This window comes from Zeus faber (assembly GCF_960531495.2).
Source record: "Zeus faber genome assembly, chromosome: 10".
Lineage (NCBI taxonomy): Eukaryota > Metazoa > Chordata > Actinopteri > Zeiformes > Zeidae > Zeus > Zeus faber.
In genome coordinates this window covers 18,254,000-18,264,425 of record NC_137199.1, presented here as the reverse complement: position 1 = coordinate 18,264,425, position 10,426 = coordinate 18,254,000, and positions in this window count along the sequence as shown.

Genomic DNA, 10,426 nt, shown 5'->3' with positions numbered 1-10,426 from the left:
GGTCTCTCTCCTCCTGTGGGGAAATTCATTCGCAGTGTTACTGAATTACAGCTGGACTCATTTTTGTAATTAGCCAGGCCCAGCAGAAAATCTGAGATTGCCCGCAAACTTGACCGTGACGTCGCGTGGGGGAGATGGGACAGAGCGGGCGCTGCAGTGAACGGCAACTTGGTGGGCGACGCTCAGAGTGTGTTTTCATCTTAGATTCAGACTTATTTCCCAGTTTCCATCTCCTATGAAAAGAAAAAAGTAAACATCCGGCGCGTCCCACCGGGAGAGCAGAGCCCCGTCTCTCACGGAGAGAGGAGGCGGGCCGCGTTTTTTTTGTATTTTAGGTTCGATGTATTTGTTTTCCTTCGTTTCATACGTGAACCAAACCAAACAGAACCGGGGTCTCTCCGTTGTTCTCTTTAACTTTACCACCGTCTCCGTCGGAATGGGACTTTATTTTGGAATTTATATATTTTTTTTCATGTAAACACTCTTTACTGCTTAAATCCTAAACACAGTACTTCACCATCCTATGTAGCTGTTAAACCAAAGCTGCGTTCACACGTGCACTGCAACCCTGAAAGTATCTAGACTCCCTCCCTACCTGGAGGAGCTGTATGTGTGAAGGCAAATGTCCGAATCAGTTGGACCGGACTTTCCCCGACCAGCACCCTGGTACAAAGTCTGTGTGATGTCCGATCGAGAGGTATGTGTGAACAGAGCAGGTGATTATCCGGAGAATTCACTGACAGCAAGTGGACGTTTCGCGTGTTGATTATTTGGACATTGTCCGGTGTTCATGTGTGAAAGCAGCTTTAGTGACCGACCAGCTGACTGACTCACATCCTGCTACTGCACTGAGACGACCACGCCCCCCCTGTGACATCACCGCCCAGATGTAAAACACTGAAAACACAGACATTTTCCCTGAATTTTTGCCTTTTCTGCCTGCGGAAATAAAAAGCCCCCCCCCCCCTAAAAAAATAATTTCAAAATATCTCCTCCAAAAACACAATATTATACATTCATAAAAAAAGAACCTTGATAGTTGCTCTTCAACTTCTTGACTCATCAGAGAGTCCGTGTAGCATCTCACGTTGTTCAACATGTTGCGAGAGGAGGCTGCAATACCAAAGCGGAGTGGTGGCTGTGCTCCCCCCCTCCATCCATCCCTCCCTCCCTCCCTCCATCCCTCCATCTCTCTCTCTCTTCCCTCCATCCCTCTGAAGGTCTCTGTCCATTTTGTCGAACTGAACTTCTCGCTCGCCCTCTTTCCCGCCTTTGTTTAATTTCTCCTGTAAGCGCAGACGGAGATTGATTTTGGCCGTTTCTTTCAACTTTGCATTCTCTTTTCCCTCCCCCTCCCCCCTCTCTCCTTCTCTCTCTCTCTCTCTCTCACCCCTCTCCCTCTCTCTCTCTCTCTCTCGCTCTGCCCCCTCCCTCTCTCTCTTTTTCTCCCTCTCTCTCTCTCTCTCTCTCTCTCTCTCTCTCTCTCTGTCTCTCTCTCTCTCCCTCTCCCTCTCTCAGGAATGCCTCTCATCATCTTTTCATTAGAGCTACCTCTGCCCTTATACATTATTCAGCCGGGGTCTCTGAACAGAGATTGTCCTTTATTAGATTGTCGCTAGAGTGCATTCTGCAAACTCATTAAAATACTATTAAAGGCAGCGACAGGACGCGTGCAGTTTGTCCCGGTTTTACGTTGGGACGTCGGGAGTGATGTGAAGTATACAGCGACATATACGTAGTGCTATCTGTGTCCCTCTGTGTGTGCGTGTGTGTGTGTGTGTGTGTGTGTGTCTGTGTGTGTGTGTGTGTGAGAGTGTGTACACGTGTCCGGCTGCAATTGGCTGCATGTTTTCCTCTGCGCTGAGGTGTGAGATGGAGCCATAAAGGACTGTACCGGTCCAACCAAGTGGTGGAGCGTTCGCATTTTATATTTTACATTTACCTCAGATTTTTTCCCTGACTGTAGCTAGATTACTCTTTTTTAAATGTAATTTATTTATTATTTTTATATTTTCTTATTCTCTCTATTTTCTGGCTTTTGAAATTCGAGCGATATGTTGAGAAGCCAGCCTTAACATGATCTCCTGATCTGGAGATATTTCACTTTTCATTAAAATAAGCTACAATAACTTTGCATTGATTTTCTCTGAGAAGACGTCTAAGACGCAAGTAACGCAATTCAGTTCAAATGCCATCTGTCTTTCCTCTTTTTGATTAACAAAAATGATATGTTATACATGAAATTTTTTTGTCAAAGTTGCTTCATTTGATCATACTTTGGATATTTCTATTCTGTTTGAAAAGGCAAAGGTGTCATTGTTTTAGCAAATACAAAATATAGCGAAATGAAGTAACAGTGACATAAGCACATGTTACCGTAACAAAGCTTTTGCATGATTTGCATTGTTCTGTCTTTCTTTGTTTTGTGTTGGTGTGTGAGTTACTTTAGACATGTGTCCATCTAATTATAGAATGCCTGAATGTGTACATGTGTGTAGTGTATGTGTGTGTGTGTGTGTTCGAGTTACTTTACGCATGACTTTATCTGAGGTGTGTGTGTGGTGAGGTGTGCGTCAGTGTGCTCAGCGGTCTGTGTGTGTGTGTGTGTGTGTGTGTGTTTGTGTGTGTGTGTGTGTGTGTGTGTGTCTGCGTGTGTGTGTGTGTGTGCATGCGTGTGGGTGTGTGCAGCATCAAGGCCATCATCCAGTCCTTGGGTCTCAGGTGTGCTACTCAGTGCGAGTGTTGCCAACATGACACTCTCTCTCTCCCACTCTCCCTCTACCTCTTTCGCCCACATCCTGCCCTCAACCCCCCCCCTGTGAATGTGAAAGTAATAATGCTTCGGGGAGTCATGAATACATCACAGCTTCATTCTCCCGCCACCGCCACCATTATTCATGCGTGGCATCCACACAATGTCCCACCTGAGCTGCGTTTCCTGCCCCTGTCCAAGATCTATGGGCCGACGCGTTCATATTTGAAGTTATTCACCTTGTCGTTTGTTTTCATTTTTACTGATGTTGGTCATTTGACATTTTGGAGTCGTTTCAGATCTCCCCCAAACAGCCATTTATTTGGGCGGCAGTGGCCTCTCAGCACGCGCTGATGGAGCTTTCTATTTTTCCCCTTAAGGGCTGCCATAGGATTTGGGAAAGGGGGTGATATGTGCTCCCGAGATACTGATTTATCGCGGGTCGGTAGATAGATATTTCTCTGGAGGTGTGGCTATAATTTTTAGCTGTATATAGGTGTTTTTAAGGATATTTCCAAAGTGTGTGAGTGTGTGTGGGTGGGTGGGTGGACGGGTTGCTGAGGTATTTGGTCTTTCAAGATAGATGTTTTGGTGTGAGGAATGACATTTCTTGTTTATTAGCAGATATGTCTGTGGTGTGAAGGTAGATGATTCAGGTAGACTTCAATTTCACATATATTTGTGATGTATGGATTTAGTTTTGGTGCAGAAAAAAACAGGAAGAGAGTGTTTCTGATGTTTGCATTATGGATAGGCGTTCCTCTCAACTCACTAAAATACCGTAATTAACCAAAAATGCATTCTTTTAATATGATGCTTCCTGGACAGATGCATTCGTAACCAATGAACTTCGTGTTTTTAAAAGGTGGGAAATCCGGGTTTAGAAAGTATTTCCATGCAGGGCTTTAGAGTCAACAATTTGGATGAATTATCACTTTCCCAGAAGTCCAATCCGCTGGACCTGTGCACGGCTGGAGTGAAAACATGGCAGGAGTTTTACTTTCTGGACCTGGAATTTTCCACCTCTACATGAGAAAAAAAACAATTAAAAGAGCACAGCCGTGACTTGTGCTGTGTTCAAGGCAACTTAAAAACCGTAAAACAAAAACAAAAGCAAACCAACGCTCCAAGTCAGAGGAATTTGGGTATCGACCTGAGTGTGACTGACATCATAGCAAACGAAAAGATTCCAGGAGCGGCAGAACATTCTTTGGGGTTTGTGCTTAATGTTGATTCACTGTCAAATTAACTGGATCTGTAGTCGTGCGATATCCGTTTTGCGCTGATTTTAACAGAACAGGAAACAAACTCACCTGCGGGAAACCTTCCGCCCGAGTTTCCTCCGCTTGAAAAGCAACTTCTGGAGGAGGGAAGGTCGTGATGATTGGTCTTCAACGCAGCATCTGTGAACAACTGAAACAATCATGAGCAGATGCATCGTCTTCATTACGTTTTGATAAAGCACGGGCCAACGCTCCGCCTGGCATCGACATTTGGATCGTAGCTCCATTATACCATAGCTGGACTGGATGTAAACCCGGATTTCAAATCACGTTTTGGTCTTTTTTCATCATAAAAATAAACACGTTCTGCCACCAACCTCAATTCCTTTTGCAGAATTAACCTTTGTTTTAAACAAACAACAAATGAGCTTCATTTCCCGATTTTAAGCAAATGAATTTTGACAACGTGACCACCAACGAAACCGCCAAAAACAAGTACTTCAATTTCTGTAATTACCGTTCTGCATGGGGATGAACCACATTACATCCCCAATCTAATGTCAATTTGCTCCAAAACGTCTTTCATCACGTCCACGGGAGGTTGGAGTAATCAGGTGTTTCATTTAGTCCCGGAGACATTTAAACCTGTGTTGGGTTTTTCCTTCGGTTTCATCATGATTCCTGACTGGATGGCCAGGGACGCTCTTTATTAGCAGCCTCCGGAATCATCCTTATTACTTATTTCTCACCGTAGCCACAGGAGGAAATTTACGTACCGTAGGCCTGGATTCGGATTCGGGGCAGATCGACGGTCCGCCCGAGGGGCCGCGCCAGCACCTCTGCATCGCGGTGCGCAGTCAGGCGCACGTACCTAGAAGGCAAACTTTGCAAAGTATTTTCCCCCTTTAAAAGACACAGGGAGAAATTGCTCCACGCCATATCTCACCGGTGGGCCGAGAGCCGGCTAATTTAATTCCGCCTTTAAAAAAAACCCTTGAAAAATAAATAAAATAAAGTAAAAAAAAAAAAAGCCCTGGCTGAAGGCAAGCGAGCAGAGGCTCCATATCTGCCGCCATCTGGATGTGAGACGGGAGTCCAGTTTCGGCAGCATCTATTCCCCGCAGACACTTAATATTAAACTTTAATTAATCAGCAAACTCGGGTGCTCGGCGCTGTGAAGCGGCGGCCCCCGTTCCGCAGCCCTCCCGACAACAACCTTCCCGCGGAACCCGACGGCGGCGGTGGCGGCGGTGGCGGCGGTGGCGGCGGTGGCGGCGGCGGCGGCGGAGAGAGAGACTCGGAGTAGGGGAACTAATTAAATTCCGCTCCCTCGCCTGGCTGTTCCTTCGCGACAGAAGTGGAGCAGCTGTTGCGGGGTGAGAGGATAAGGAGACGCTGTTGTCACTTTGCCCCGCTGTGCCTCCGCACGCGCGCGTTTGTTTTCTGCGTGGCGCCGACGACCGCAATACGGTATTGGGCGTTGTAGGGGTTTAATAACGGCTGTGAGATGACAAGACGCTCCTCGACCCCCCGAGTGGGACGTCGCTAACTCGGTTGGCCGCTCGTTACGCTGATCAACGCCAACGCCACCAAAAAGGGAAGAAGCTGGTTGTTTTTTTAAACTGTAAAAAGGGAAAAGTCAAACCAATTCCAAGCGTTGCCGACGAGAGACATTTGTTCGGCGTTTGACGGAAGCTGCAACTTTTTAGAATCAGAACACGTACCCTCATGATATCTCAGCCGCTGTGGACGGGAAATGGGCTGCGGCCTTTCTAGTCCCAGGGGACGCAAGACTTTATTTTTTTTTTCAATCGGTGATTTGAGAATTTTGGCTCTTTTTTTGGAGAAGAAGAAGAAGAACCTTTAATTCATGCAACACACCACACTACAACACAGGCCCATACTTTGGATGGTGGCCGGTGAAATGAGGCCTCTGCGTTTAACCCATCCTGGCTTGTCCTTCCTCATTTCAAAGGTTTGTACAGTCGTTTTGGGAGTCATACGGCACTTTTTACGATTTGGTCTCATGTCCACCCATTCACACACCGGGGGGGCGGAGGCAGCCACGCAGGGCGCCTCATTGGAAGCAGTTTGAGGTGAGGTGCCTTGCTCGAGGACACTTTCACACGGTATGGGATCGAAACCGTGTGATCCTTCGATGAGTGGGCGCCCCGCTCTACCCCACGGGCGGCGGTACGAGCTGGACCCCGGCGCAAGGCAAACACTGTTTAATCCAAACTCCACCCGTCATTTCAAAAAGGCTCTGTTTGGAGTTGGAGGTCATTTTTGGGCGGCTGTAATCCATCACATCAACAAGCCGCCTGGAGTCCAGCTGCCGGCGCTCCACATAATGGTGTTGATCTTCCAAAAGGGACAAAGACATGGAAGAACAACAGAGCACATCCGGCCTCAGCTCACCTTCCTCTCTTAAAGGGCACCTATTCTGCTTTTCCTTATTTTCTGTCATATATATAATGTTAAAATGTGGGATGTTCATATTAGACGTGGCCAAAGTGTCGAATAATGAGGTAAACCAATGATAAAGTGGACCGCTCTGAACGCTCCGTTTCCAAAGGGTTTTTTCTGCTCTCTGCTCTCTCTTTGCTCCATCCCATCCGCTGTGCGTTTCTCCAAACAAAACCAATAAAATAGTGTGTTTATATTGTGGGTCAATTTCTTTATTTAATTTTATTTCATGACGTTTATGTGAAACCAAAAATCCCCGTGTGCGAGAGTCCCGGTGCGTTGCGGTGCTGTGTTTGTGTCTCCCACAACAAACTTTTAAATGAGGCGTCGTAGATCTTTTATGAGTGAAGATGCAGCAACCGCATTGCTTATTTCTAGCCTCAAATTTGTTCAGAAACAGATTTTAGTGGACTGATGAGGTGAAATCGGTGAAAGTTACGGAGTAAATACAACGAAACCTGGAAGCTCAAACCCCATTGGCTCACAGCATGGGGGGCCTCAGGAGGGAGGCTCCTCCCATTTCAACAGAGCGTCAGGAACACGATGGATTTAGAGGCAGGTTAGAATGGCTAGAATGCATAATCTGAGTGGTACTTTCAGCAAAAAAACTATTTCAAAAACATGTTTTTCCTCAGAGACCTACACTATATTGACGTGTGTAAAAAGGAGCATAACACATCCACTTTGAATCCTCGCTCACATCAGTCATTTGAATGCATTTCAGTAATTCAGTGACCTGTTTGTATCTTGTATTCCTGGATAGTACTGACATGGGAGACCCTCAAAGTGGGAGATTGTGTTGCTTTTTTGATCTTTAGTCATCGTAGGACACACACAAAGCTTAAATAAGATGGGCGGCACCAGTGGCCCGAAACCTCTTCCTTCATTGTCCTCCTCAGGGTTTGTGTGCGGAGGTGGATTCACCCGCATCGGCCTGGACCTTCAAAACTTCCCCAACACACGCAAAAGCAGACCTTTAAATATTGTTGCAAACAGCTTCAGAGGGAGTGAACAAGGGCTTCATTTTAGTGACTTGTTTGGGTGCACATGATGTCTGTCTGTGGAGGCCCGGCGTCCAATCACAACGCAGCTTTTCGGTGTCCGCGCTCGTGGAATTCAACCTCGAAACGATGTCCACAACCTCGGCCCTGCAAAGTCAGCCCTGTGAAGCCAGCTGTAACCCTCACACACACACACACACACACACACACACACACACACACACACACACACACACACACACACACACACACACACACACATACACACACACACACACACACAAGATGTATGTCTGTGTGTGTGTGTGTGTGTGTGTGTGTGTGTGTGTGTGTGTGTGTGCGTGTGTGTGTGTGACCACACACGCACACACACACCTTCCCACGCTTTCCCACCTTCCCACTCCTCCATCATTTTTAAATCGAAAAGAGAGGTAGAACCAACAACACAGTGAAAAAGTGTGTGATTGAGTGAGATTGACATAGAGAGACAGATGAGTGGAAAAAAGGGAAGTAAGAAAGAAAGAAAGAAAGAAGGAAAGACAGGCAGACAGACTTAGCGAGAAAAATGTGTGTGTGCACGAGAGAGAGAAGATAAAATATCAGGGCTAAAGCAGAAATATAGAAATGGACAACAACAAAGAGAGAAAGAGATAGATATTAGATTATAACTATATATATAAACAGAGAGACAGATATAGATAGATAGATAGATAGATAGATAGATAGATAGATAGATAGATAGATAGATAGATAGATAGATAGATAGATAGATAGATGGATAGATAGAAAGATAGACAGACAGACAGACAGACATGGACCAGAATCTCAACATGATTGCATCACGTCATTCCTGCAGATTTGTCAGCTGTACATTGATGCTGTGACTCTCCCGTTCTATCACATCCCAAAGGTGTTTTATTGGATTCAGATCTGGATCCGCATGATCCTGCTGGAAGGAGCCGTGAGAAGATGGTCAGTTGTGGCCATGAAGGGATGCACATGGTCAGCAACAATGCTCAAATAGGCTGTGGCATTCAAGCCATGATTGATTGGTATTAACGGGCTCAAAGTGTGCCAAGAAAAACTTAATCCACACCATGACACCGCCCCCACCAGCTGGACTGTGATGCTGTTGGCACCAAATTCTGACCCCACCATCTGTGTTCTAGGCCTGGGCAGAATGACAATTAAATCGGCAATCGACTTCATCGATCGGCAACTGACATTAATGACTCACGAAAAGCATTGAAGCGGTGTCCCATGCAAGTGCAGTTCACCGTGTTCTGAAACAGATCGCAGGAGTGGAGCGCCCTCTGCGCTCAGAGCTGTTTTGAGCCCATTTCACACATAGTTCCCGTTAAATTACTGGGATAACCTTTCTGCCACCGCTCGTGATTTTCCACCATTAACACATGCGGCTGCAACACGGAACGTTTCTGTCTTGTGCCTTTTCACACGTGCCGTGATGATGCCGGGATGGATGGGGCGAGGGACAGCCCGGTAGAAGTCACCCCTGTTGCGGTCCCCGATCCTCAACCCCCGCGGCGGAGAGCGACAGACGGAGCAGCCGCGCACACAGCTCATTTCACTTGTGCGCACAAAGAGGATGTATGTGGAAGTGGCACGCAAATACAAACAAATATGCCTATGAAATAAATCCTCAAATAAATAAATGAAGTAATGAATAAATGTAAATATAAATACATAAATGAGTAAAGAGAAAAGGTGGAGGCGGTGGTGGGCCCGAGCCCACCACTTTCATTGCGCTGCAGGGTTTCGTGAGACCCTCCTGTCCATTGTAGTGGAAATTAGGTATCAGGGTTGGAGTTTTTTAAATTTATCTTCCAGGCAGCAGTGCACGCACGCCGGTTCCCGACTCCCGCGCCGTCCCTGTTTTTATTTTACATCTATTCATCTTAGTTTGTTTCCTACTAGTGTGAAAAAACATTCTGAAACACAACCGAGTTCAGAGACTGTCCCAAGAACCTGTGTCCCCACCGTACCAAACGGCTTCATGCACGTCTCCCCGCTGCTTTCCGTTGCTACCGGACTTAACTTAGTAAAAGATTGATGTTTTTTGTGAATACTTTACTTGTAAATAATAAATCCTGCACTTCTCAATCAGGGAGACGGCATTTGCAGCATTACATTATGTTCTATAGCCCTCCCCGCCCAATAGAATCGTAAATCAGCATCTCGATCATTGATTTGAATTTTGCATGATCACCCAAGCTTACTGTGTGCCTCAGCAGAAATGGAGATTGATCAGACCAGGCTTACGTTTTTCCAGTCTTCAACCGTCCAGTTTTGGTGAGCGGGTGCCCACTGCAGCCTCAGCTTTCTGTTCTTGGCTGACAGAAGTGGAGCCCGACATGGTCTTCTGCAGTTGTAGCCCTTCCGCCTCAAGGTTCCACCTGTTGTGCGTTCTGGGATGTTTTTCTGCTCACCAACATTGTACAGAGCGGTCATCTGAGTGACCGTAGCCATTCTCTCAGCTCCAACCGGCCCGGCCGTTCTCCGTTGACCGGTCTCATCAACAAGGTGTTTCCGTTCGCAGAATTGCCGCTCACAGTTGTTTTGTTTTTTTTTGTTTGTTTTTCCGCACCATTCTGAGTAAACTCTAGAGACTTTCGTGCGCAAAAATCCCAGGAGATCAGAAGTTAGAGAAATACTCAAACCAGCACGTCTGGCACCAACAATCACACCACAGTCGAAAAACTCTGAGATCACACATTTTCCCCATCCTGATATATATATATAAATATATATATATATATATATATATATATATATATATATATATATATATATATATATATATATACACTGTATTTATACACACACTGACATAAAGATGGTCAGACATATACTATTCACAAAAACGTAGGGATTTTCGGCTTTCGGGTGAAATTTCAGGATGAACCTAAAATGCACTATAACCTTTACAGGTGAACTTAATTTGACCTTCTCTAAACTTTTGAATG